The sequence below is a fragment of the Dromaius novaehollandiae genome, chromosome 27 (genome assembly GCF_036370855.1).
Source record: "Dromaius novaehollandiae isolate bDroNov1 chromosome 27, bDroNov1.hap1, whole genome shotgun sequence".
NCBI lineage: Eukaryota > Metazoa > Chordata > Aves > Casuariiformes > Dromaiidae > Dromaius > Dromaius novaehollandiae.
The window spans coordinates 433,925-458,048 of NC_088124.1; the positions used below are offsets into that span (position 1 = coordinate 433,925).

At 56.3% G+C, this 24,124-nt stretch overlaps 1 long non-coding RNA gene across 1 annotated transcript; it reads left to right on the forward strand.

The window, feature by feature from the left end:
- The first annotated feature begins 4,989 nt into the window (after positions 1-4,989).
- Positions 4,990-9,399, forward strand: LOC135323720 (uncharacterized). The gene is made up of 5 exons (XR_010385232.1): positions 4,990-5,250; positions 6,106-6,291; positions 7,088-7,177; positions 7,969-8,056; positions 8,610-9,399. It is a non-coding gene; the product is annotated as an uncharacterized LOC135323720 (long non-coding RNA).
- Positions 9,400-24,124: the final 14,725 nt, after the last annotated feature.

Here is a 24,124-nt window from a genome sequence, read left to right on the forward strand (position 1 = left end):
GGCGGGGTCAGATCACATCTGAGCTTTCTGTTCTCCGGTTTTCACTTTTCTCCCGCCCTGGGAAATGGGCTGCTGATGGGAAAGAGGCTGCTGCGGGCAGGCATAGCAATGCCTGCACTGTGCACCTCCTGCTCCGGGGAGAGAGAAGGGAAAGAGCCCTGGGGCCAGAGCCCACTGGCTTCAAGACCTTCCCTGCAAATGCCTCCTTATCTCTTTCAGGCTCTTGGGATGGACGGCGTGGTTGTCTTTGGCAACCCTCAGCCAATGGAGTGGCAGAGCTATGGCTGCACTGGCCAGGTATTTTCCCCAGCTGCCTGGCTGGGGACAGACGGGGGCTTGGTTTTCTGAGAGCAGCCAGAGAGGATCCTGGCAGAGGTGTCAGGGAGGAATCCCAGGCATGGGCGCTGGGGAAAAGCTGCCCAACATGCAGGAGCAGCAAAGCCCTTGGGAGCTTGCTGACTGAGTAGCTCTCCCTGGCCATAAGCTCAGCTTTGCACAAGAAGCCTCTGGCACCGCAAGACTGACAGCAGCGCTTGCAGGAAAGAGTCTGAGAAGTGGGGAAAGGGGCTCTCTACAAGGGGATGCCCCCAACCCATGGCTTTTGTACTGAGACTTGATAGGCCTACACAATTTGGCCAAGAGGCATCCTCATGGCCCTCAGATGCTTTTGGTTGTTGATCAGTGATCAGCCTCCTCAGGTACTTGAGGACTGGGGGCAAGTGGGACAGCTCCTACAGCTGCAGCGGGGAAGGTGGAGACACCCGCCTGGGGCCAGGGCCCTGACACCTGCCAGGCCCCCTCCCAGCTGCAGGGAAGCAATCGCAGGACCAAGCAAACCCCAGCAAACAACCATCCACACGTCCCTTGCAGCTAGTGACACGGGCAAACTCTTCAGGGTAGTTCCTAGTGGAAACCTTTCCCACAGCCTTCTCCTGCCCTGGAAAACTGACTGCTGGTAGCGGGGTGCCCGCTGTGGGCTGGCAATAGCAATGCCTGCACTGTGCACCACCTGCCCCAGGGAGGAAGAGGGAAAGAGACCCCGGGGCCAGAGCCTGCTGGCTTTATGGCCTTCCTTGTAAATGCCTCCTTCTTTGTTTCAGGCTCTGGGGATAGACGTCCTGGCTGGCTGCAGCCAGCCTGAGCCCATGGAGTGGCAGAGCTATGACTGCACTGGCCAGGTATTCCCCCTGCTCCCAGTGGGATGGGGAAAGATGGGGGCTTCCCCCTTCCCACTCTCATTGCTCCTGGGGTGGTTTCCATGAGCAGCCAGAGGGGATCCTGGCAGAGGTGCCAGGGAGGTTTCCCGCCCATGGGTGTTTAGGCAAAGCTGGACGAGTGCGCAGGAGCAGCGAAGCCCTCGGCAGCTGGCTGGCTGAGCACCTCACCATGGCTGTGGGCTGCGGTCTGCACAGGAAGCCTCTGGCACTGTGGGACTGACAGCAGCTCTTGTAGGAAGGAGTCTGGGAAGCCAGGAGAAAGGGCGGTGGTACTGAAGGATACCCTGACCCCCAGCTGTGGCACTGAGACTCAATGACTGACAGGGGTGTTGTTAGAGGGAACGCTTCCTGTGCCCAGGTGCTTGGGGATAAGAAGTCAGCAATGCTTATGGGAGTCCATCAGGGCTGTGCCCTCCCAGCTGAGCCATAAGACCTCAGATGCTTGCCACTCTTGGAGAGGAGCTGGCCTTTCAGAAGACTGGGGGCAAGTGGGACAGCTCCTACAGCTGCAGCGGGGAAGGTGGAGACACCCGCCTGGGGCTAGGGCCCTGATGCCTCCCAGGCCCCCTCCCAGCTGCAGGGAAGCAATCGCAGGACCAAGCAAACCCCAGCGAACAACCACCTACATGTCCCTTGCAGCTAGTGACTCAGGCAAACTCTTCAGGGTAGTTCCTCGTGGAAACCTTTCCCATGCCTTCTGTGTCCACAGTCTTCTCCAGGCCTGCTGGTGGGAGAGAGCCCACTCCAGGCAGACAGCAATGCCTGCGCTGTGCACTGGGACAGAGAGGGAAAGAAGCCCTGGGGACAGAGGCCACTGGCTTTGTGGCTTTCCATGAAAATGTCTCCTTCTCTGTTTCAGGCTCTGGGGACCGACAGCCTGCCTGGCTGCAGCCAGCCTGAGCCCATGGAGTGGCAGAGCTATGGCAGCAGTGGCCAGGTACTCCTGCCGCAGCCAGCTGGACAGCCACAGATCGGGGCTTGGCCCTTCCTGTTCCTCCCAAGCATGTCATTTGAGGCAGGCCTGGAAGAATAGGCCAGGAGGCTTCCTCATGACACTGTGATGCCTTTGCCTGTAGATAACCAATCAGCCTCCTGCTGCAATCACTTCCTGGGCAGGAGCACTTGGGAACAAGCTCTCAGCAGTGCTTGCGGGTGTCCCTCATTGCTGTGACCTCCGGGGTGGGCAAAAAGGCCACAAGCACTAGCCACTCTCTTGGAGAGGAGCTGGCTGCTCAGAGGATTCAAGGGCAAGGGGCAGAGCTCCCATGGCTGGAGAGCTGAAGGTGCTGAAACGTGCCTGGGACAAGGGCCCTGCCACCTCCCAGCCCCTCTCCCAGCTGCAGGGAAGCAACTGAAGCAACTCATCGGCTGCCACACAGGACCCGGCTGTGGGCCAACAATAGCCGCGCCTGTGCTGTGCACCACTTGCCCTGGGCGGGGAGAGGAAAAGAGGCCCCGGGGCCAGAGGCCACTGGCTTTGTGGCTCTCTGTGCAAATCTCATCTTTTCTCTTTCAGGCTCTGGGGACCGATGGCCTGGCTGGCTGCAGCCAGCCTGAACCCATGGAGTGGCAGAGCTATGACTGCACTGGCCAGGTATTCCCCCTAGCTGGCTGGCCAGGGGCAGATGGGGGCTTCCCCCTTCCCAGTCCCATTGCTCCTGGGGCAGTTTCCATGAGCAGCCAGAGGGAATCCTGGCAGAGGTGTCAGGGAGGTCTCCCAGGCAGGGGGCAAAGCTGCCCAATGCGTAGGAGTGGCAAAGCCCTTGGTAGTTGGCTAGCTGAGTACCTCTCCCTGGCCATTGGCTCAGGTTTCCACGAGAAGCCTCTGGCACTGTGGAAGCAGGCTTCCAGCAGCTCTTGCAGGAAAGAGTCTGGGAAGCAGGGAAAGAGGCGCTGTTAAATGGGGCGCCCCCAAGCCAATCCTTTTCACTGCAAATGCTTTCTTTCCTGTTGCAGGCCACAATGTCCTTCACGCTGGCTGCTGCAAGGAAGTGCTGGCCTTCCCAAGGCATCCATCCATAGCTGTTTCTTCAGTTATGCAGTTACAGTTGTTTTTGTGAAGACCATGTATTTTTTTAAATATAGTTTTATGTGTAGTTCTTTAAGTGTTGTATGTTGTTTTGAAGTGAGCTCACAGTCCGTATGTTTTTTTGTGACTGAAATACGTCCCTTGAGCTTTGCTAAATAGCCCCATCATTTAAACCATCCTTTCAGATACCACGTGCCAGTTAGGTCCAGACACAAGGTATCTGTAGAACTTCACACTCATTTCCTAGGGCTGCGGTCTGGCTTTCCCATCCCTTGCCGGATCCGGGTTTCTCCCTCTCCTTCCTCCCGACTGCTGGTGGGTCTCGCTGGCTCTCCAGCCCGCGCCTCATTCCTGAGCCACCTCTGATTTCCTCTCCCAAAGAGCTTGAGGAAGGGACGAGCTCACAACTGCATCCAAACGCTGGGCGAGGGGAGCTGGGGGTTGCGAAGAGGCAGCCCCTGTCCTGAGAGCTGTTGGCGGAAGGCAGGTTCGGGGAAGGGCGAGAAGATGAGGAGCTGCTAGCCAGGTCTGAGTTTCCCCCCGTGAACTACCCTCCCCAGGGCCAGGGGGAACCTTCCATCTCTCCAAGGGGCCAGGCAGGAGAAATGTCTCTGCAAGACCATCACAGCTGCACAGGCTGCAATGAGCTGGGCAGGTCTGAAGTGCCTTTCTGCCTCCTCCTCACGCCGGGCAGGGGCACGGGCACAGGCTGCAGCCTATGGGGCTTGCTTTGGGGAGCTCTCAGGACAGGGCAGTATGTCACCTCCCCAGGGCTGCAAGCCCTGACTGTGGGAGTCTGGCAGGATCCCGGACAGATGCAACCCAGACATGCTCCCCCCGCCCCATCTGCCCAGAGCCCTCTGCCTCCTGGGTCAGCGTGGGGAGCAGATGGCAGGTGGACGGAGGAGCCCAGCGTGCCAGCAGGTGGAGGGACCCTGCCAGCTCCCGCAGCACAGCCTGCTGCTGAGGCCACATCACAGCCAGCCAGCTCTGGGATGAGAAACGTCCCTGCTCCTTCCCGGGACACAGAGACGGACACGCAGCACAAGAGGCTCCCCGGGCCGGTAAGCCCTGAACCAGAGGGGAGCGGAAGGGGGATCCTTGGCCCTCCCTTTCCTGGCCCGTGTCTCTCCCCACCTCCACCCAATCCCAACCTGCCCCCCACACCCAGTAAATACCCTGCCCCCAATTACTTTTTCCCCACTGGCCCCAGCTCTGCTACATCCATACCCAAACTGGGTATTTCCGATACAGTTCCCTAGGCAGCCTCAGCCGCCTAGGGGATTTCTCCCATGTCCTCTTTGAGTTTTTCACAGACTTTGGCACCACTTGGAGACATTCCTGGTGGATTCACCTCCTTGCGCAGGAGGCAGTGGGATGCGGGCAGCGCCCCAAAACGCCCAGGCTGGCTCCCCTGCCTGCTGTGGAGCCAAACCTGGCAGGTCCCCTGAGGCCTGCGTGTCCTTGCAGCCCCTCCACTGTCACAGGGCCTCCCCTAGGCACGCGAAGCACTGCGAAAGGGCCCTTGCCCTGCACGGCCTCGCCCACACTGCTCCATGCCGCCGGTGGCCCCGCAGGGCGCGGGGAAGGGAGTGCTCCCCCCGCCCGGCCACCAGCCGGGCCCCGCCGCCGCGCGCCGGGACTGCAGCTCCCAGCATGCCGCGGGGCCCCGCGCATGCTCCCCACCGCCGCCGCGCGCCGGGACTGCAGCTCCCAGCATGCCGCGGGGCCCCGCGCATGCTCCCCACCGCCGCGGCGCTTGGCCTGGCAGCGGCCGGGCGGTGGCGCAGGAAAGCGGCAAGGCAGCACTGCACAATTGTTCTGGTGGCACTGCTGGCTGGGAGACCGGCTGGGGCCGCCAGAGCTGGGTGCTGCTGGAGCGAGAGGTGCCAGCGGAGGGTCGCAGCTCCAGGAGGACTCTCGAAAGGAGCCATGGAGTACTATCTTGCTGCTGGCGCCCGAAATATAGATGGAGTGCTGAGCGCAAAGGAGAATAGGGGTGAGGTGCGTAGCGGGCAGATGGAGAGGGCTTAGCTTGGGAGGTGGCGGCCGTGCGGGCCTTCTCTGGGGCATCCAGTGTGTGTGGAGGAAACCAAGAGTGAGAGAAATAGGGTGAGGCCAGTGGAGGCGCTCAGGGAGTCCTGTCTGCCTGCCCATCCTGGATTCCAGCTCAGCAGGCAGGAGGGGTGGTGTGAAAGGACGTCAGGTTTGGTTTACAGGGTTTGGAGTTGCAGGGAAGGAGGTGACGTAGCAGAGAGCTGCTTTTGAATAGGCTGCTCTTTGTGCTCTCCCTGTTTGGAGTGTTCAAAGAGCATTTCTGGTAAGTGCTGCTGTTATGGAAAATTAGGCTCGCCAGCCACCGTAACAGGGTCCAACCCCAGGTTCCCGCTCAGGCAGAAGTCTGAAGCCAAATCAGAGTGAAATAAATTTTAGTGACACACATGCAGTAATTACATCTCGAGCTGGGTGCCTCTGAAGAGGGACCCCATTTGAACAAATCCCTGGGTAATTATACCCTTCCAGTCTAGTATCCACCCCATAGTTCTGAACCAATCATGGTATTAGAGTTCAGGGTCTTCCAGCTCCTGGCTGGTCCTTTCCGTAGTTTCCAGGTGTGTTCTTTACTTCTTATCTCGCTTCTGCATAGTTGTTGGTGGCTCTTTTACTCCCTTATCTTGTCCCTTGGAACCAGTCTTTGTGGTTACTTACTTCTGCGTAGCTGTCTGGCTCTTCTACTTCCTTATCTTGTCCTCCGGAATCAGTCTTGTGGTTCCTTTATTTCTTTCTTCTGTGTCCTAGGTTCAGATCCCTCTCCCTGCTGATGCTCATTCATGCTAAATTGCTTTTCTCTCTCTACAGCTGTGCAAGAAGGCTATTGAGATGGTGGCCTGAATGCCCATGAGCGTCTCTGTCTTTCTAGCTTGAGTGCAGAAGACAGCAGGTGTAGTAAGATGTACTGAGCTGCTGGACATCCCGCTCGGGGTCAAAATCCCTTTGTTGCCTGGCTCCCACCCTGTCTTTTGCCAGACCGAGCTGGGGGAAAAGGTAAAAGCAGTAGAAAGGGGAAGGAAAAGTCCCTTCTTGTTCATCATCTCCCTGCCCACACACACTGAGAGACCTAGCAAAGAGATGGGAGATAACCACAAGACTGAAGCTGTAGGCCCTGGGCTTTTCCTCAGCTGAAGAGTGTCTCAAGCAGAGAAATCTTTCCTTTGGGTAAAATAGGGAGCTGAGCTAAGTGCTGAGCCAGGAATTACTCTAAAGCTCAGAGGCCTGAAAAAGCTACCCTATGGGCTGAGGAAGCTCAGAAGTGTCTTTGCGTCTTTCCTGATTCCTTCCTACCCTGCTCATGCTGTGGACGATACATTTAACACTTCACCAGCCATCCGGTTATTTTGCTTTGGGAGATCCACACTGTCACTTGCTGAGCACCGAGTACAACAGTCTGCACGACCTGCAGTCATGGGCCTACTACTAATGCAAAGATAACCTCCAGACACTAAAGAGAGGAGGTTACTTCACCAGCGATGGCAAAGTAGGTTGGACATCAGAGTGTTTTTCTCACTCTGCCCTCAGGCAGACCCGCTCTGGGAATTCCCACACCTGCTCTTCCAAGGCTGTGCCGAGCTCTTTGAGCACTGGCATAGCAGCTGGTGGGTGGCCTGGCAGCAGAGTGAGGAGCACTGCTCCCCCTGGGTGGGTGGGAGCAAAGGCCCCAGCTGCTGGGGAGGGCAGGGTGTGCAGGGGAGCAGCTCTTGCTGGGTTATTGCTGTTTCTGGGAAGGCAAGCCACATAGTTAGCGTGACAAGTCTTGGTGATTTCTCCCCTTGTCTCTCCACAGGTGGTTTGCACTCTGTGGGAGTTCAACGAATACAGGCAGTATCTGATGACACTCAAAACAGAGGCTGACAAAATGTGCCAGCGAGAACAAGTAAGTAAAGTGCAGTGTTCATAGGCCTGCTTCATGGTGCAGAGGGTTGGGGCTTCACTTATTTTATCTCAGCACGGCATGAACTGAAGAAGCAGCGAGGCCTGTGCTGGCAGGCCGGGCGTTCAGCTGTAGAAACGACTACCTGGTCCGAGCTGCGATAGTGCAGGATGCTAGGGGTGGGGACAGGCAGGAAAGTCGTCCCTGAGTGCCCAGAGTGCCGAGGGAAGCCCTTCTCTTCTGCCCCGGGTGTATGGCTGAAGCGGAGCACTGCTCTGGGCCAGCATGAAGCCTCAGCATGCAGCTGTGTGAGAGCATTTCGTGGCAAAGGCGAGCTAAAACCTGGTGTCAACTTTCAGAAGGTGCTTCGATGACTGCTGGCAAAATTAAAGGATGTCCCCGAACCGCCAGAGGGGATGGACATTTCTCACCTCTGAGAGTGGCTGCTGCGGGAGCAAAGAGAGAGTTTGAGAGATGCTGAGAGGGAGATGAGGCACAGGTCAGAGACAGGACAAGCAAGGCTTGCTGTAGGAGCGGGCCTGTGGCCTGTCAGCGAGGTGCTGGCTGGAGCCTTGTCTTCCAGGAAACACCACCAGATTCCTGCGTGACCAGATGCTAATTGTGCCTACAGTGGCGCAGTCTGTGTTTGGAGCCTGGCAAAGCCAGCTGGAAGCTGTTTGGGGCACTTGAGCCAAGAACTCTGGAGCAGGATGATGGCAGTGGCTAAGCAGAAAAAGCTCTGGGCAAGACAGCTCCAGGTGCTCTGTTTCAGCCATCTTCATTTGTCTTTAAAGGTTTCTTGCCATGACTGTGCAGAGGATGGAGAAGCTTGAGGCCCTTGAAGAAGAGAAACGCCTCCTCCAGCAGGCTGAGCGAGACCAGGTGTGCCGGGTACTCTTCGTGGGCTCTTGTGCTCACGGACTCCCATGCTTAGCATAAATCCATTAGCTGCACTAAGTATTCCCAGGGTCCCTGTTGCTGCTTTCTCGTGTGGTGAGCAGCCAAACATGGAGCATCCCTGAAGGCGATAGTGCCAGTGCTTAGCCATTCATGGGTTACTTTCCTGCTGCAGGAGATCAAAGATTAGCTTAGAGGAGAGCCTGCTGTTGCCCGATTCTCATTAGCGGAACACATTCAATGCTGCCTGGCTCCATCAGGTGGAATGGCCTCTCAGAAAGCACGACAACAGCTGGGTGCTCCAGGAACAAGGATTTTTTTTTTTTCTTGGTCTCACAACTAGCATTCTTCACATCAGTACTGGGAGAGGTGCAAACGAGCCTGCAATAAGAGGCAGAGGTGTCGTGAGAGCAGGCAGCACCCATGATGGGAGAGGAGTCCAGAGCAAAGTGTCCAGCACAATAACACAACCTCCTCCATCTCCTCTATCCATTTTGTTTGCCATTCACTCATCAGTTCCTCCTGGTTTCTGATACAGAAGTCTTTACGTGAAGAGCTGCATAGTGAAATCCGGACTACGCTGATAGGGACTACAAGGACAGAAGCCCAGGAGCTGGAAGAGGTGGCTGAGAGCATGCTGGAGGAAGTGCTGGAGAGGGTGAAAGAGCTGGATTGGTTGGTCCATGTTTTAAGGAGGGCTCCACTGGCAATCAGTGGAAGGTTGCTTGCTAGTGCTAGAAGGGCAGAGCCTTCTGAGACGACATCTCCAGATCTCCAGGAGGAAATTGGACTGGTGGCTAGAGAGATTGTAGCAACCGTTACTGATGCCTTAGGGAAGCATTTGGTATGCAGTGCATCAGATGCCTGTGAGCCCAGGCTGTCGGCCGGGCAGAGGGAGCCGTACGTAGCCGCACGAGCCAGGTGAGCTGGCAAACTGGAAGAAAGCAGGCTGAGGGCAGCTGAATTACCAGGCTATAACAGCAACTTCTCTGGCGTCTCTTGACAAAATCGCCAAAGATGCTGTTGAGAGGGTTGGATCCACCTTGGAATCGTTTGTAGCTTTGCAATTTGAACATCACTTGCACTGTCAATTTGCTGAAATCCTGAAGCTGCCCCTTGAGACTATTTCTAAGAGACAACTGCAGGCATGCCGGACACCTTTCTCAACCCGAGCGATGAAGGAAGTAGAAGCATCATGTAGAGCATCCAAACACTGGACAGCAGAAGCCACAAGGTTGCCCGTGTTGCAACCATTCCACAATGTTGCTGCCGTATCACGAGAGAGTAGCACGCTTGCAAGGCGTAGCATCCAAAATGCGATGTCCCAAGTTCAGCAAGTCCATTCAGAAGGAAATGTGTATGCTGCAATTGTTGTCCATGATGCTCTGGAAACCCTGAAGAAGCAGCAGCAGAAGTTAGAAAGAGAAATGAATGCAAAGGCAAGATCCTTCAAGGACACTTCAGAAGAAAGCACCATGGAGAGTGGGCTAGTGGAGTTGCTGTTAGATCAATGCGGTCAACCTCTGACTGCTGTTGCTTCAGGAGTGAATTGTGGGAGGCAGGTCGCAAAGCAGCCCAGCCCAAGAGATGGGGATGAGAGCTATCCGAGGCTGGGCTTCCTAAGGCCAAGAGGAAAGAGAATTCCTGCTAGAAAATTAGAGAGGAGTGAGCCAAGAATGAAGCTCCCACCTATCTGCATCCCTGGAATGGTCATGCCTTCAGAGGCAGAAGCACACTTTGAAGAGGACCTGCCATGTAATCTCCTCCTGTCTGTTCTCCGAGGCTCTGAGCAAGATGCTCAGGGCCCACCAGAAGGCATTCAGAAGCCTCTGTGTTACCCCTCAGCACTCACATCGAGACCTTACACTCCTGTGTTGGAAAGCCAAGCCCTCCGTTGGCTCCAAAGCTCCCTTCCTGTAGAGAATCCTGGAAGAGACGCATGCGTGTGAAGCTTGTGCCGTGCAAGCTGGAGCAATGGGCGTCAGGAGCGAGGGCATTAGCTGGGAGGCTGATGCTGAGAAGTCACAGTCAGCAGGAGAAGTGAGGGAGATGCTCGGACTCTTGAACAGTCAGTGGGGAAAAGAACATGCAGGGAGCACATCGCAGAGGACTGTGCTGCACACCACTCCTGCTGCCTTTCCCAGGTGGAACTCTCGGCACCCTGTGCTGCTCATGCCCCTGTCGCTCCCTGGCTCCCTCTCAGCCACTGGGGCTGCGACCGGTACCAACTTGCATGTCAGCGGAGAACACGCCTCACTGTGTGGCACAGCCCCTCTGGCTGCCTGCCCAAGGGTCTTCCAACAGAGCTGCTGCCCACAGCCAGAGAGCCCCCAGGGAGGGCCTCCCCCCGGCCCCTCATCCCCACTGAGAGCTTGTCTGGCCTCCCAACTTCAGAGCCACCACCTCCTGCATAAGCGATGCGGACAGTCTGGCCACCTGCTCCGTCTTCCACCTGTTGTGGGCACCGCAGAGGTTTGGCCACAGTGGGGGCAGGGACACCGGCATCCTCTGGGGCTGGCGCCATGCCCAGCAGCTGTGGCCACCTAAGCGATATTTTCATGTGGCTCACAGACCTGGGGAGTTTCATCTGGCAAGGGATGTCAAGGAGAACAAGAAGGGCTTCTTTAAATACATCGGTAACAAAAGGAAAAGTAGGGGGAAAGGTGGGCCTGCTGCTGAATGGGGAAGGGGCCTTCAGGACAGAGAATACAGAAAAGGCCGAGGTACTGAATGCCTTCCTTGCTTCAGTCTTTAACATTATGCACAGGCCAAGAAACCAAAACAACAAAGCTGTGCAATGCAGACCTACACAGAAACAGTGTACAGGGACACCGGGGAAAAAGACATGACCCCTGATGTGATCATGCAGCCCTTGGCCTCATGCTAGTGCAGAGCTGACCCCACAACACAGCGCTACTGCTCTGTTAAGGCACTACTGACATGCCCCAGATGAGCACAGTGTCCCTGTGGAGATGGTGACCCCCACACTGTCCCTTCAGAGGCATCCCCTCATGACCCTTTAGGACTCACAGCTGGAAACAGAGATGAGATGATCCTGGCCTCTGCTCCTCCTGGCATCTCTCCTGCCCCACAGCCTCACTCTTCAGTGCCGTCCGTAGCTCTAGCAGCAGTGTTTCTTCCAAACGCTCCCCTCTGGCCCCAGTCTCACCCAGGCCCTTTCTGCAGTTTCTCTCTTCCTCCCATCGCTAACTCCTCCCTCCATCCCTCTCTCTCTACACCTCTTTTTGCTGAAATCCCACAGAAAATTAATGGGGATGGGGGAGGGGGGGATGACTAGGACAGGAGATAGCACACACTCTCACCGCCCTCAGCTCTCCCTATGCCTCCTGAGGGAAAAGTTGACCAGGAAAACCTCAGGCAGAGAAGGCCCTGAGGGCCTCTGCCCTTTCCGTGGGGTTCAGTATACTGAATTATTAACAGATTTTGCCTTTCCATTTTTCATTTCTCTGCAGCAAAAATTAGTGCACTCAGCTTTACACACTGCATTTATGAGGCATCATCTCCTCTCTGAAGTCTGGTTTCAAAGCTAGAAGTTGTGAATGAATACCTTCCTTTTGGAAAAGCTCTGAAGCAGGGAGTGTTTGAGGTAGATTAATGCATGGGAGAGGAAGAGCTGCAAGTCACTGAACACTCTCAGGGTGGGAGAAATCTTCACAGCCCTTGACACGGTAAGATCTCTGGCTGCAGGGAAATGCTACTGAGGCTCCTGGAGGGATTTTCTAAACCCATTCCATCCCATGAATGATAGGATTTTTAGCTTCTCTCTCCTGGCTTCTCAGTGGAGAGGAGGAGGAGGAGTTGCTTCAGAGCAGGGATTCCCTGCCACAGCTTCTCAGGGACAGGACAGGCTGTTGCCTTCTCCCAGGGAAGCTGCAGGGGTGAGAAGCTGGGGTGTGCACCTGGGTCATATATTTGCCATCAGACTCCTCCACTGAAGATCGTTTTCTAGAGAAAATGGGTAAAGTAGAAGGTAAAGAAGGTACGAAGGTAAAGCAGAAAGGAAACGTGGGGGGTTCTATGAGAAACAGAATGAGTTGGGCTCACAGAAGCCTGATCTAACTTGTCACTGTCTTTTCCTCCTTGGACAGTCTCTCAAGTCCAGAGGAAGCAAATGTCCAACAGCAGCTCCTTCAATGAGTTCCTCCTCCTGGCCTTCGCGGACATGCGGGAGCTGCAGCTCTTGCACTTCTCACTCTTCCCGGGCATCTACCTGGCTGCCCTCCTGGGAAATGGACTCATCATCACAGTCGTAGCCTGAGACCACCGCCTCCACTCCCTGTGTACTTCTTCCTCCTCAATCTATCCCTCCTTGATCTTGGCTCCATCTCTACTACTGTCAGTGGGGATGTATGGAGCGCTGCCTGAGGAGAGGTGAGGGCTTAGCTGAGAGCAGGATTAGTGGACAGACCAGCAGGGGTGACATTGTAGTGGGTGTCTGCTGTTGACCACCTGGTCAGGAAGAAGAAGTAGCCGAGGCCTTCTTCAGAGAATTGGAAGAAGCTTCCTGTTTGCAAGCCCCGGTCCTCATGGGGACTTCAAGGCCCCTGATATATGCTGGAGACACCCCACAGCAGGGCACAAGCAATCCAGGAGGTTTCTGGAGTGCACTGATGACAACTTCCTAACACAGGTGATGGAGGAGCCAGTGAGGAGAGGTGCTCTGTTGGACCTCATACTTACAACAAAGGAAGAGCCGATCGGAGATGTGAAATTCAGGGGCAGTCTTGGCTGCAGCACCCATGAGATGGTGGAGTTCAGGGTCCTGTGAGGAGGAAGCAGGGCAAAAAGCAGGATCACCACCCTGGACTTCAGGAGAGCAGACTTCAGCCTGTTCAGGGAGCTGCTTTGGAGAATCTCTGGGAATACAGGAGGGAGGAGGGGTCCAAGAGCATCTACCGATATTCAAGGATCACCTCCTCCAGGCTCAAGCATGGTCTAGCCCAACAAGCAGGAAATCTAGCAAAGGCTTGATCGAGAAAGTACTTGAAAAGAACGGCTTAGAGCTGAACAGAAGATCGAACTCTTCTCCATGGAAATATTGATAGTTTTTATATATGTAGAGTTACTGAAACAGTTTGTTTAAAGAGTAAGCTTCTCTTTTGTTACCTTTTCTTCACATGCTAATGGTCGCCTAAAACTGTCAGTGTTTACATGGCTCAAGATTACCAGTGAACCTTTTTATCTTGTGCTAAAATGGGAAAGTAAGATTTATTTAAAGTGACTTTGGCCTGGAACATTTATGATGAAGCCTGTACCTCATGCTACCCTGATTATTCTATTGAAATTTGTTATGAGGGCCTGGTGGTCTTCTAGTGAGAACAGGTTATTCTTCACTGTCATGCTTTTGACTTCAAGAGAAACACAGCAGATATGAATAAATCTCCAGCTTGTTCAGCAGTTTGAACTTCCTACCTGATATTTCAGGCACTCTGCAGTTTATGCATCAGAGGGTTTTTTTCCATTTTAGAACTTGCTGTCCTACAGTGAGTCATCAAGCTCTAATGCCTTCCTCAGTGAACAAAGAAACTGTGTCTGGCAGAAGACAGGGCTGTGACTGAGGACATGATGGAAAGAGGAAGTTTTGCATTAGTTTTGTCACTTTGGTGTGTCTCCCTTGGGACACTATTGTCCTTTACCCGTGTACCTAGTTCATCAGATTTTAAGATGAAACAATCCTGCCAAATGGAGTTGTCTCTTTGTGCGAGCACAGATGTCTGCTCTGGAGCTTTCTTCTAGGCTCTAAGGAGACAAGAGATGTGCTAGGGACATGCAGCGTTATAGGGAACACATTCTCATGATTCATTTATTTTACCTTCATATGAGCCATAGTTTCTGGTACTGGGAATCATGCCAGGGCTGCTAGGGAAGACACCAATCCTAGACAAAGGTGCAAAGGCCTGAAGAGGTTGCTTTTTAGGGATTTAATCTCTTTGGAGGCTTACATGCTCACATTTCTATTCATTCCTGGTTCTGAAACAACTTTTCAAATGAGCTTAATGGTCAGATGATAAAGTATTTGAATAGTTTTTCTTCCTATTGTGAAATGTTTTTTTCTCCAGCTGTCATGAACAGAATTTAAGACTGAAGTTACCACCCTTGGGTGGTTTCTGAAGTTATGTTTCAATATTTAACATCTGTGAAATGCTCTGTCCATGCTCTGCGATGCAAACATGGTCAGCAAGGAAGCATCTTTGGCTTGATATGAACTCACTAAGCATGTCTGCCTGAGCCTTGCACAGCTCCGTTTTGCTGTGAACATCCTGACTTTCTTGTAAGAGGGGTCTGTGGAAGTGAACTTCATATTAGCTCTCTGGCATTGACTGCTATGGTGCTAATTATGGGAGAGAGTCAGCTGCTGCTGCCAACTATAAATGCTCCCTGCTATAACCAATGAAGCTCTGATTAGGCATTGAGATAGCCCTAGATAAATATGCAGGACCATCAGGGAAAGAGTACTGTGACAACTCCCAGAGAGATTATTTAGAATACTGTCTAAAAGTGACAGAAAGACTTTTTTCCACTACTGAACAGATTTCTTTCTCTCTCTCCTGTAAGTGGTTTGTGTCTCGACCCCTTCCCCTCAAACTTGTTTCCAGCTTGACTTGATTAAAGTCAAACTGGGCTTGGAGCATTTGGTTATGACAGATCCCTGGGCAGTGCCGTGTGAGAGCTGGTGGGTATTTGAGGCACCTCAGCAGAGCAGGCAGATGCAGTGCAGCACTGATGTCGGCCTGCTCTGCTCTCCAGTGGCAGCGGCAGCTGTAGGCTGGGTGAAACTCATGGCAGTGCCCCAGGTGACCCTGCAGGGCCCGTTGGTTTTTTTTTTTTCTTTCTTTCTTCTTGTTTTCTTTCGATGCTGTGTGGCATTGGAGGTGCCCTGTATGTCCCACTCAACTGACCCTGCAGGGTGGGTGCATTCCCAGTCCCCTGTCCCATCGCCGTGTCCCGGTGGGCAGTGGCGTGCCAGAGAGGGTCTGTGAGGCACCAGCCGGGCGGTAGAAAAGGTGCTGCTGATGCAAAGAGAAGGGACCTCTTCATCAGCAAATCAGAGCTGAAGTGGAAGTGGCCTCAGCTGGAAGCAGTGCCTCCGTGCACAAGAGAGGTGAGGGCAGGGAGGTGCCATCCAATGCAAGGGCCCCGTACCAAGGCACGAGTGCTGCTCCAGCCCCCGTGGGCCCCACTGCCTGGTAGACCTGCCCTCTCCTGCCCAGGAGCCATGGAGACCCCCAGCCTCAGACACAGACCCGGTGCTTGGAAAGTCCCTTTAAAACCCCACTGGAATTGTGTTGGTGACCTAGACAGGTTTTTCTGCCAAAGAGAAGAGCAACTGCTACCCCTTCCCCACACTCTGAATACACGTGATCTGAATTGAGGAGCTGGTTGGGGGGAGGGGGGCGGTTGTTGGCGGTTGTTTGTGTTTTTCAAAAAACATCACTTGGCAAGCATCTGGGCCTGTATTTGACAGCAGTGGAAAAAAATCAAGCACCTGCTTAGGCAATGCCGTCTGTGCCCAGACGGACGCGGCGGCTTAGATCTCAGAAGACAACGCTCCAGCGGCATTGCCTGCCGTGCTGGCTCCAGGGAAAGAGCTGCCGTGCTCTAGACATCCTCTTCTGCAGACATCAGGTCCTGGAAAAGACAGAGAAGGAAAGCTTATGACAGCATCACGGAGCGGGCCCTGAGAGCCAGGCTGCATTGCAAACTCTACACGCACCTTCTGGCCTGCCCTGCAAACAAGCCCGCACTGGGCCCAGTGCAGTCCTAGCAGGAGGGCACAGTCCCCCAACCCTGCTCAACGAGGTGGGCAGGGGCAGGGAGGTGTGCAGGGCCAGCGGGTTGCCTGGCACAGGGTCTCTGCAGGCTCCCAGCACTCCTGCTGGGAGTGCTTTGTCAGGCCAGTCTGGGTGGCTCCGCACACCCCTGCTGGCTCCCTGGGGCTGCTCTGTCCTGCAGACCCTGCTCCCAGGGCTCGGCCCTCACAGAGCTGTCTTGCCCACTCGGGCCCTTTCACAGCCACTTAGCCATGTGGCTCTTTGGCTTGGGAAGGTCCCTGCTGCCCACTCTCCCCAGCTCACAGCCCTCCGTGCTGAAATGTGAGCATGTCCACAGCACTCAGGAGCCCCTTGGGCAAGACTTGCTAGAGCAGAAGCAGCAGCTGGAAGAGATGAGGTTCCCAGCTCCAGCAAGCTGGCTGCCCGCTGTGGGTGCTGGGTCCGGAGGCAGCTTAGCAGGACAAAGCTGCTCCTGCCTGAATAAAATCTGTATTTAAACCTAATCATGGGCATTACGTGTACTGACTTTATCAGTCTCTGGGGCACAGGGCAAAAAAAGGAACTTGCCCAGACTGGCTGGCAGAAACTCCATCCCCGGTGAGAAGGCTGATTATTGGAGCTTGCACCCCTTGCAGAGTTAGGAGCCTGGTGCATAGGTAATAGCAGCTCCTAGTCCAGCTGCTCCTTGTGGCTTTTGGAAAACATCATTGCTACGCTTCTCTCTTCGCCTGTGTGCAATGCATCGAGTTCTCCTTCCCCCCAAAGGCTTTTTTCTCTGCTGGGCAATTAAAAGTCAAGGTGTGTAGCAAGGGTGGAGAGAGGTCCTAAAGACAGCACATTGTTACCAGCAGCAGCAGAGGCTTGTCCCTGTGCAGCAGCTCTGTTGCCCTGGCCCTCTCCCTGGGCACTGAAGGGCCGTGGGCATCTCCCTGAGGCAGCAGGAATTGAAGCCCCTCTCCTGCAGGTGAGGGGTGCCAGGGAAGAAGTGCCACAGCCCTCTGTCCTCCTTGCAGTCCCTAGGCACCACGGACAGCACGCTGCAGGTGGTGGCCCTCACACATCCCACCTCGCGCCTCCTGGAGCTGCCAAACAACTTGCAGGTCTGGCGTTTGCCAGGAGTGGGGTTCACAGGGTCAGGTCTTCCCCCGCAGTGGGAAGTGCTTCTCTCGAGTGGACACCACTGCCTAGCATAAGGCGCAGAGACCCTGCTGTGAGGAGCGGTGTACTGTGCAGCAGTGTTGGGCTGCAGTGGGGCCAGAGCTGGGCCATAGGCACAACTATGTGGCCCCTGGTGGGACGGGTCCAGGACTGCCACCTGCCCAGGAGCCCGAGGCCAGGAGCGCTCAGGGATGTGATGAGGTTGTCCCACTGCCCAGCTCCCACAAAGGTGTTTGCTGCAGCCGTGCTGACCAGGGTCGACCAGCTGGGAGACCCTGACAAGCGCCTGCTGGCTCCACCACTGGGGCCTGGCAAGTGGCGGGGGGGTCTCCGCAGTCCTCAGCATTGACCCCCAGCTCCCACACTGCTGGCATGGCTCCATTGCCAGCTGAAAGTGGCTTTGGGAAAGCAGCCCTTACAGCGCTAGGAGACCTCATTCCCACCCAGCAAGCCCAACCCCGAGAATTTGTCTCTGCCGTCATGGTCATCAGTGCTAGGGTAAGTCCAACATATGACCACTCTTCCTCACTGCATCCCCGCTGCCCTCCCCAGCCCTGTCCCCCCATTCCGATCACAGCAGAACCAGTGTTGCCATGGGAACACAGATGCTTCCAAGGGCTCAGTCCCAACAGCAACTCCACCACTGGCCGCAGGGAGACAAGGGCAGGTGTGGAGCAGGGCCGGCCAGTACCAGGGGCCAGCTTGGGAGAGGACGCGGGGGAGCTGGGGTGGTACAGGAGGGCCTGAGTGATGGCTGAGAAGGGATGGCCCAAACCCACTGCAGGCCAGGGCGGGGGGCGGGGTCAGATCACATCTGAGCTTTCTGTTCTCCGGTTTTCACTTTTCTCCCGCCCTGGGAAATGGGCTGCTGATGGGAAAGAGGCTGCTGCGGGCAGGCATAGCAATGCCTGCACTGTGCACCTCCTGCTCCGGGGAGAGAGAAGGGAAAGAGCCCTGGGGCCAGAGCCCACTGGCTTCAAGACCTTCCCTGCAAATGCCTCCTTATCTCTTTCAGGCTCTTGGGATGGACGGCGTGGTTGTCTTTGGCAACCCTCAGCCAATGGAGTGGCAGAGCTATGGCTGCACTGGCCAGGTATTTTCCCCAGCTGCCTGGCTGGGGACAGACGGGGGCTTGGTTTTCTGAGAGCAGCCAGAGAGGATCCTGGCAGAGGTGTCAGGGAGGAATCCCAGGCATGGGCGCTGGGGAAAAGCTGCCCAACATGCAGGAGCAGCAAAGCCCTTGGGAGCTTGCTGACTGAGTAGCTCTCCCTGGCCATAAGCTCAGCTTTGCACAAGAAGCCTCTGGCACTGCAAGACTGACAGCAGCGCTTGCAGGAAAGAGTCTGAGAAGTGGGGAAAGGGGCTCTCTACAAGGGGATGCCCCCAACCCATGGCTTTTGTACTGAGACTTGATAGGCCTACACAGTTTGGCCAAGAGGCATCCTCATGGCCCTCAGATGCTTTTGGTTGTTGATCAGTGATCAGCCTCCTCAGGTACTTGAGGACTGGGGGCAAGTGGGACAGCTCCTACAGCTGCAGCGGGGAAGGTGGAGACACCCGCCTGGGGCCAGGGCCCTGACACCTGCCAGGCCCCCTCCCAGCTGCAGGGAAGCAATCGCAGGACCAAGCAAACCCCAGCAAACAACCATCCACACGTCCCTTGCAGCTAGTGACACAGGCAAACTCTTCAGGGTAGTTCCTCGTGGAAACCTTTCCCACAGCCTTCTCCTGCCCTGGAAAACTGACTGCTGGTAGCGGGGTGCCCGCTGTGGGCCGGCAATAGCAATGCCTGCACTGTGCACCACCTGCCCCAGGGAGGAAGAGGGAAAGAGACCCCGGGGCCAGAGCCTGCTGGCTTTATGGCCTTCCTTGTAAATGCCTCCTTCTTTGTTTCAGGCTCTGGGGATAGACGTCCTGGCTGGCTGCAGCCAGCCTGAGCCCATGGAGTGGCAGAGGTATGACTGCACTGGCCAGGTATTCCCCCTGCTCCCAGTGGGATGGGGAAAGATGGGGGCTTCCCCCTTCCCACTCTCATTGCTCCTGGGGTGGTTTCCATGAGCAGCCAGAGGGCATCCTGGCAGAGGTGCCAGGGAGGTTTCCCGCCCATGGGTGTTTAGGCAAAGCTGGACGAGTGCGCAGGAGCAGCGAAGCCCTCGGCAGCTGGCTGGCTGAGCACCTCACCATGGCTGTGGGCTGCGGTCTGCACAGGAAGCCTCTGGCACTGTGGGACTGACAGCAGCTCTTGTAGGAAGGAGTCTGGGAAGCCAGGAGAAAGGGCGGTGGTACTGAAGGATACCCTGACCCCCAGCTGTGGCACTGAGACTCAATGACTGACAGGGGTGTTGTTAGAGGGAACGCTTCCTGTGCCCAGGTGCTTGGGGATAAGAAGTCAGCAATGCTTATGGGAGTCCATCAGGGCTGTGCCCTCCCAGCTGAGCCATAAGACCTCAGATGCTTGCCACTCTTGGAGAGGAGCTGGCCTTTCAGAAGACTGGGGGCAAGTGGGACAGCTCCTACAGCTGCAGCGGGGAAGGTGGAGACACCCGCCTGGGGCTAGGGCCCTGATGCCTCCCAGGCCCCCTCCCAGCTGCAGGGAAGCAATCGCAGGACCAAGCAAACCCCAGCGAACTACCACCTACATGTCCCTTGCAGCTAGTGACTCAGGCAAACTCTTCAGGGTAGTTCCTCGTGGAAACCTTTCCCATGCCTTCTGTGTCCACAGTCTTCTCCAGGCCTGCTGGTGGGAGAGAGCCCACTCCAGGCAGACAGCAATGCCTGCGCTGTGCACTGGGACAGAGAGGGAAAGAAGCCCTGGGGACAGAGGCCACTGGCTTTGTGGCTTTCCATGAAAATGTCTCCTTCTCTGTTTCAGGCTCTGGGGACCGACAGCCTGCCTGGCTGCAGCCAGCCTGAGCCCATGGAGTGGCAGAGCTATGGCAGCAGTGGCCAGGTACTCCTGCCGCAGCCAGCTGGACAGCCACAGATCGGGGCTTGGCCCTTCCTGTTCCTCCCAAGCATGTCATTTGAGGCAGGCCTGGAAGAATAGGCCAGGAGGCTTCCTCATGACACTGTGATGCCTTTGCCTGTAGATAACCAATCAGCCTCCTGCTGCAATCACTTCCTGGGCAGGAGCACTTGGGAACAAGCTCTCAGCAGTGCTTGCGGGTGTCCCTCATTGCTGTGACCTCCGGGGTGGGCAAAAAGGCCACAAGCACTAGCCACTCTCTTGGAGAGGAGCTGGCTGCTCAGAGGATTCAAGGGCAAGGGGCAGAGCTCCCATGGCTGGAGAGCTGAAGGTGCTGAAACGTGCCTGGGACAAGGGCCCTGCCACCTCCCAGCCCCTCTCCCAGCTGCAGGGAAGCAACTGAAGCAACTCATCGGCTGCCACACAGGACCCGGCTGTGGGCCAACAATAGCCGCGCCTGTGCTGTGCACCACTTGCCCTGGGCGGGGAGAGGAAAAGAGGCCCCGGGGCCAGAGGCCACCTGCTTTGTGGCTTTCTGTGCAAATGTCATCTTTTCTCTTTCAGGCTCTGGGGACCGATGGCCTGGCTGGCTGCAGCCAGCCTGAACCCATGGAGTGGCAGAGCTATGACTGCACTGGCCAGGTATTCCCCCTAGCTGGCTGGCCAGGGGCAGATGGGGGCTTCCCCCTTCCCAGTCCCATTGCTCCTGGGGCAGTTTCCATGAGCAGCCAGAGGGAATCCTGGCAGAGGTGTCAGGGAGGTCTCCCAGGCAGGGGGCAAAGCTGCCCAATGCGTAGGAGTGGCAAAGCCCTTGGTAGTTGGCTAGCTGAGTACCTCTCCCTGGCCATTGGCTCAGGTTTCCACGAGAAGCCTCTGGCACTGTGGAAGCAGGCTTCCAGCAGCTCTTGCAGGAAAGAGTCTGGGAAGCAGGGAAAGAGGCGCTGTTAAATGGGGCGCCCCCAAGCCAATCCTTTTCACTGCAAATGCTTTCTTTCCTGTTGCAGGCCACAATGTCCTTCACGCTGGCTGCTGCAAGGAAGTGCTGGCCTTCCCAAGGCATCCATCCATAGCTGTTTCTTCAGTTATGCAGTTACAGTTGTTTTTGTGAAGACCATGTATTTTTTTAAATATAGTTTTATGTGTAGTTCTTTAAGTGTTGTATGTTGTTTTGAAGTGAGCTCACAGTCCGTATGTTTTATTGTGACTGAAATACGTCCCTTGAGCTTTGCTAAATAGCCCCATCATTTAAACCATCCTTTCAGATACCACGTGCCAGTTAGGTCCAGACACAAGGTATCTGTAGAACTTCACACTCATTTCCTAGGGCTGCGGTCTGGCTTTCCCATCCCTTGCCGGATCCGGGTTTCTCCCTCTCCTTCCTCCCGACTGCTGGTGGGTCTCGCTGGCTCTCCAGCCCGCGCCTCATTCCTGAGCCACCTCTGATTTCCTCTCCCAAAGAGCTTGAGGAAGGGACGAGCTCACAACTGCATCCAAACGCTGGGCGAGGGGAGCTGGGGGTTGCGAAGAGGCAGCCCCTGTCCTGAGAGCTGTTGGCGGAAGGCAGGTTCGGGGAAGGGCGAGAAGATGAGGAGCTGTTAGCCAGGTCTGAGTTTCCCCCCGTGAACTACCCTCCCCAGGGCCAGGGGGAACCTTCCATCTCTCCAAGGGGCCAGGCAGGAGAAATGTCTCTGCAAGACCATCACAGCTGCACAGGCTGCAATGAGCCGGGCAGGTCTGAAGTGCCTTTCTGCCTCCTCCTCACGCCGGGCAGGGGCACGGGCACAGGCTGCAGCCTATGGGGCTTGCTTTGGGGAGCTCTCAGGACAGGGCAGTATGTCCCCTCCCCAGGGCTGCAAGCCCTGACTGTGGGAGTCTGGCAGGATCCCGGACAGATGCAACCCAGACATGCTCCCCCCGCCCCATCTGCCCAGAGCCCTCTGCCTCCTGGGTCAGCGTGGGGAGCAGATGGCAGGTGGACGGAGGAGCCCAGCGTGCCAGCAGGTGGAGGGACCCTGCCAGCTCCCGCAGCACAGCCTGCTGCTGAGGCCACATCACAGCCAGCCAGCTCTGGGATGAGAAACGTCCCTGCTCCTTCCCGGGACACAGAGACGGACACGCAGCACAAGAGGCTCCCCGGGCCGGTAAGCCCTGAACCAGAGGGGAGCGGGAGGGGGATCCTTGGCCCTCCCTTTCCTGGCCCGTGTCTCTCCCCACCTCCACCCAATCCCAACCTGCCCCCCACACCCAGTAAATACCCTGCCCCCAATTACTTTTTCCCCACTGGCCCCAGCTCTGCTACATCCATACCCAAACTGGGTATTTCCGATACAGTTCCCTAGGCAGCCTCAGCCGCCTAGGGGATTTCTCCCATGTCCTCTTTGAGTTTTTCACAGACTTTGGCACCACTTGGAGACATTCCTGGTGGATTCACCTCCTTGCGCAGGAGGCAGTGGGATGCGGGCAGCGCCCCAAAACGCCCAGGCTGGCTCCCCTGCCTGCTGTGGAGCCAAACCTGGCAGGTCCCCTGAGGCCTGCGTGTCCTTGCAGCCCCTCCACTGTCACAGGGCCTCCCCTAGGCACGCGAAGCACTGCGAAAGGGCCCTTGCCCTGCACGGCCTCGCCCACACTGCTCCATGCCGCCGGTGGCCCCGCAGGGCGCGGGGAAGGGAGTGCTCCCCCCGCCCGGCCACCAGCCGGGCCCCGCCGCCGCGCGCCGGGACTGCAGCTCCCAGCATGCCGCGGGGCCCCGCGCATGCTCCCCACCGCCGCGGCGCGGCGGGACTACAGCTCCCAGCATGCCGCGGGGCCCCGCGCATGCTCCCCACCGCCGCCGCGCGGCGGGACTGCAGCTCCCAGCATGCCGCGGGGCCCCGCGCATGCTCCCCACCGCCGCCGCGCGGCGGGACTGCAGCTCCCAGCATGCCGCGGGGCCCCGCGCATGCTCCCCACCGCCGCCGCGCGCCGGGACTGCAGCTCCCAGCATGCCGCGGGGCCCCGCGCATGCTCCCCACCGCCGCGGCGCTTGGCCTGGCAGCGGCCGGGCGGTGGCGCAGGAAAGCGGCAAGGCAGCACTGCACAATTGTTCTGGTGGCACTGCTGGCTGGGAGACCGGCTGGGGCCGCCAGAGCTGGGTGCTGCTGGAGCGAGAGGTGCCAGCGGAGGGTCGCAGCTCCAGGAGGACTCTCGAAAGGAGCCATGGAGTACTATCTTGCTGCTGGCGCCCGAAATATAGATGGAGTGCTGAGCGCAAAGGAGAATAGGGGTGAGGTGCGTAGCGGGCGGATGGAGAGGGCTTAGCTTGGGAGGTGGCGGCCGTGCGGGCCTTCTCTGGGGCATCCAGTGTGTGTGGAGGAAACCAAGAGTGAGAGAAATAGGGTGAGGCCAGTGGAGGCGCTCAGGGAGTCCTGTCTGCCTGCCCATCCTGGATTCCAGCTCAGCAGGCAGGAGGGGTGGTGTGAAAGGACGTCAGGTTTGGTTTACAGGGTTTGGAGTTGCAGGGAAGGAGGTGACGTAGCAGAGAGCTGCTTTTGAATAGGCTGCTCTTTGCGCTCTCCCTGTTTGGAGTGTTCAAAGAGCATTTCTGGTAAGTGCTGCTGTTATGGAAAATTAGGCTCGCCAGCCACCGTAACAGGGTCCAACCCTTGGTTCCCGCTCAGGCAGAAGTTTGAAGCCAAATCAGAGTGAAATAAATTTTAGTGACACACATGCAGTAATTACATCTCGAGCTGGGTGCCTCTGAAGAGGGACCCCATTTGAACAAATCCCTGGGTAATTATACCCTTCCAGTCTAGTATCCACCCCATAGTTCTGAACCAATCATGGTATTAGAGTTCAGGGTCTTCCAGCTCCTGGCTGGTCCTTTCCGTAGTTTCCAGGTGTGTTCTTTACTTCTTATCTTGCTTCTGCATAGTTGTTGGTGGCTCTTTTACTCCCTTATCTTGTCCCTTGGAACCAGTCTTTGTGGTTACTTACTTCTGCGTAGCTGTCTGGCTCTTCTACTTCCTTATCTTGTCCTCCGGAATCAGTCTTGTGGTTCCTTTATTTCTTTCTTCTGTGTCCTAGGTTCAAATCCCTCTCCCTGCTGATGCTCATTCATGCTAAATTGCTTTTCTCTCTCTACAGCTGTGCAAGAAGGCT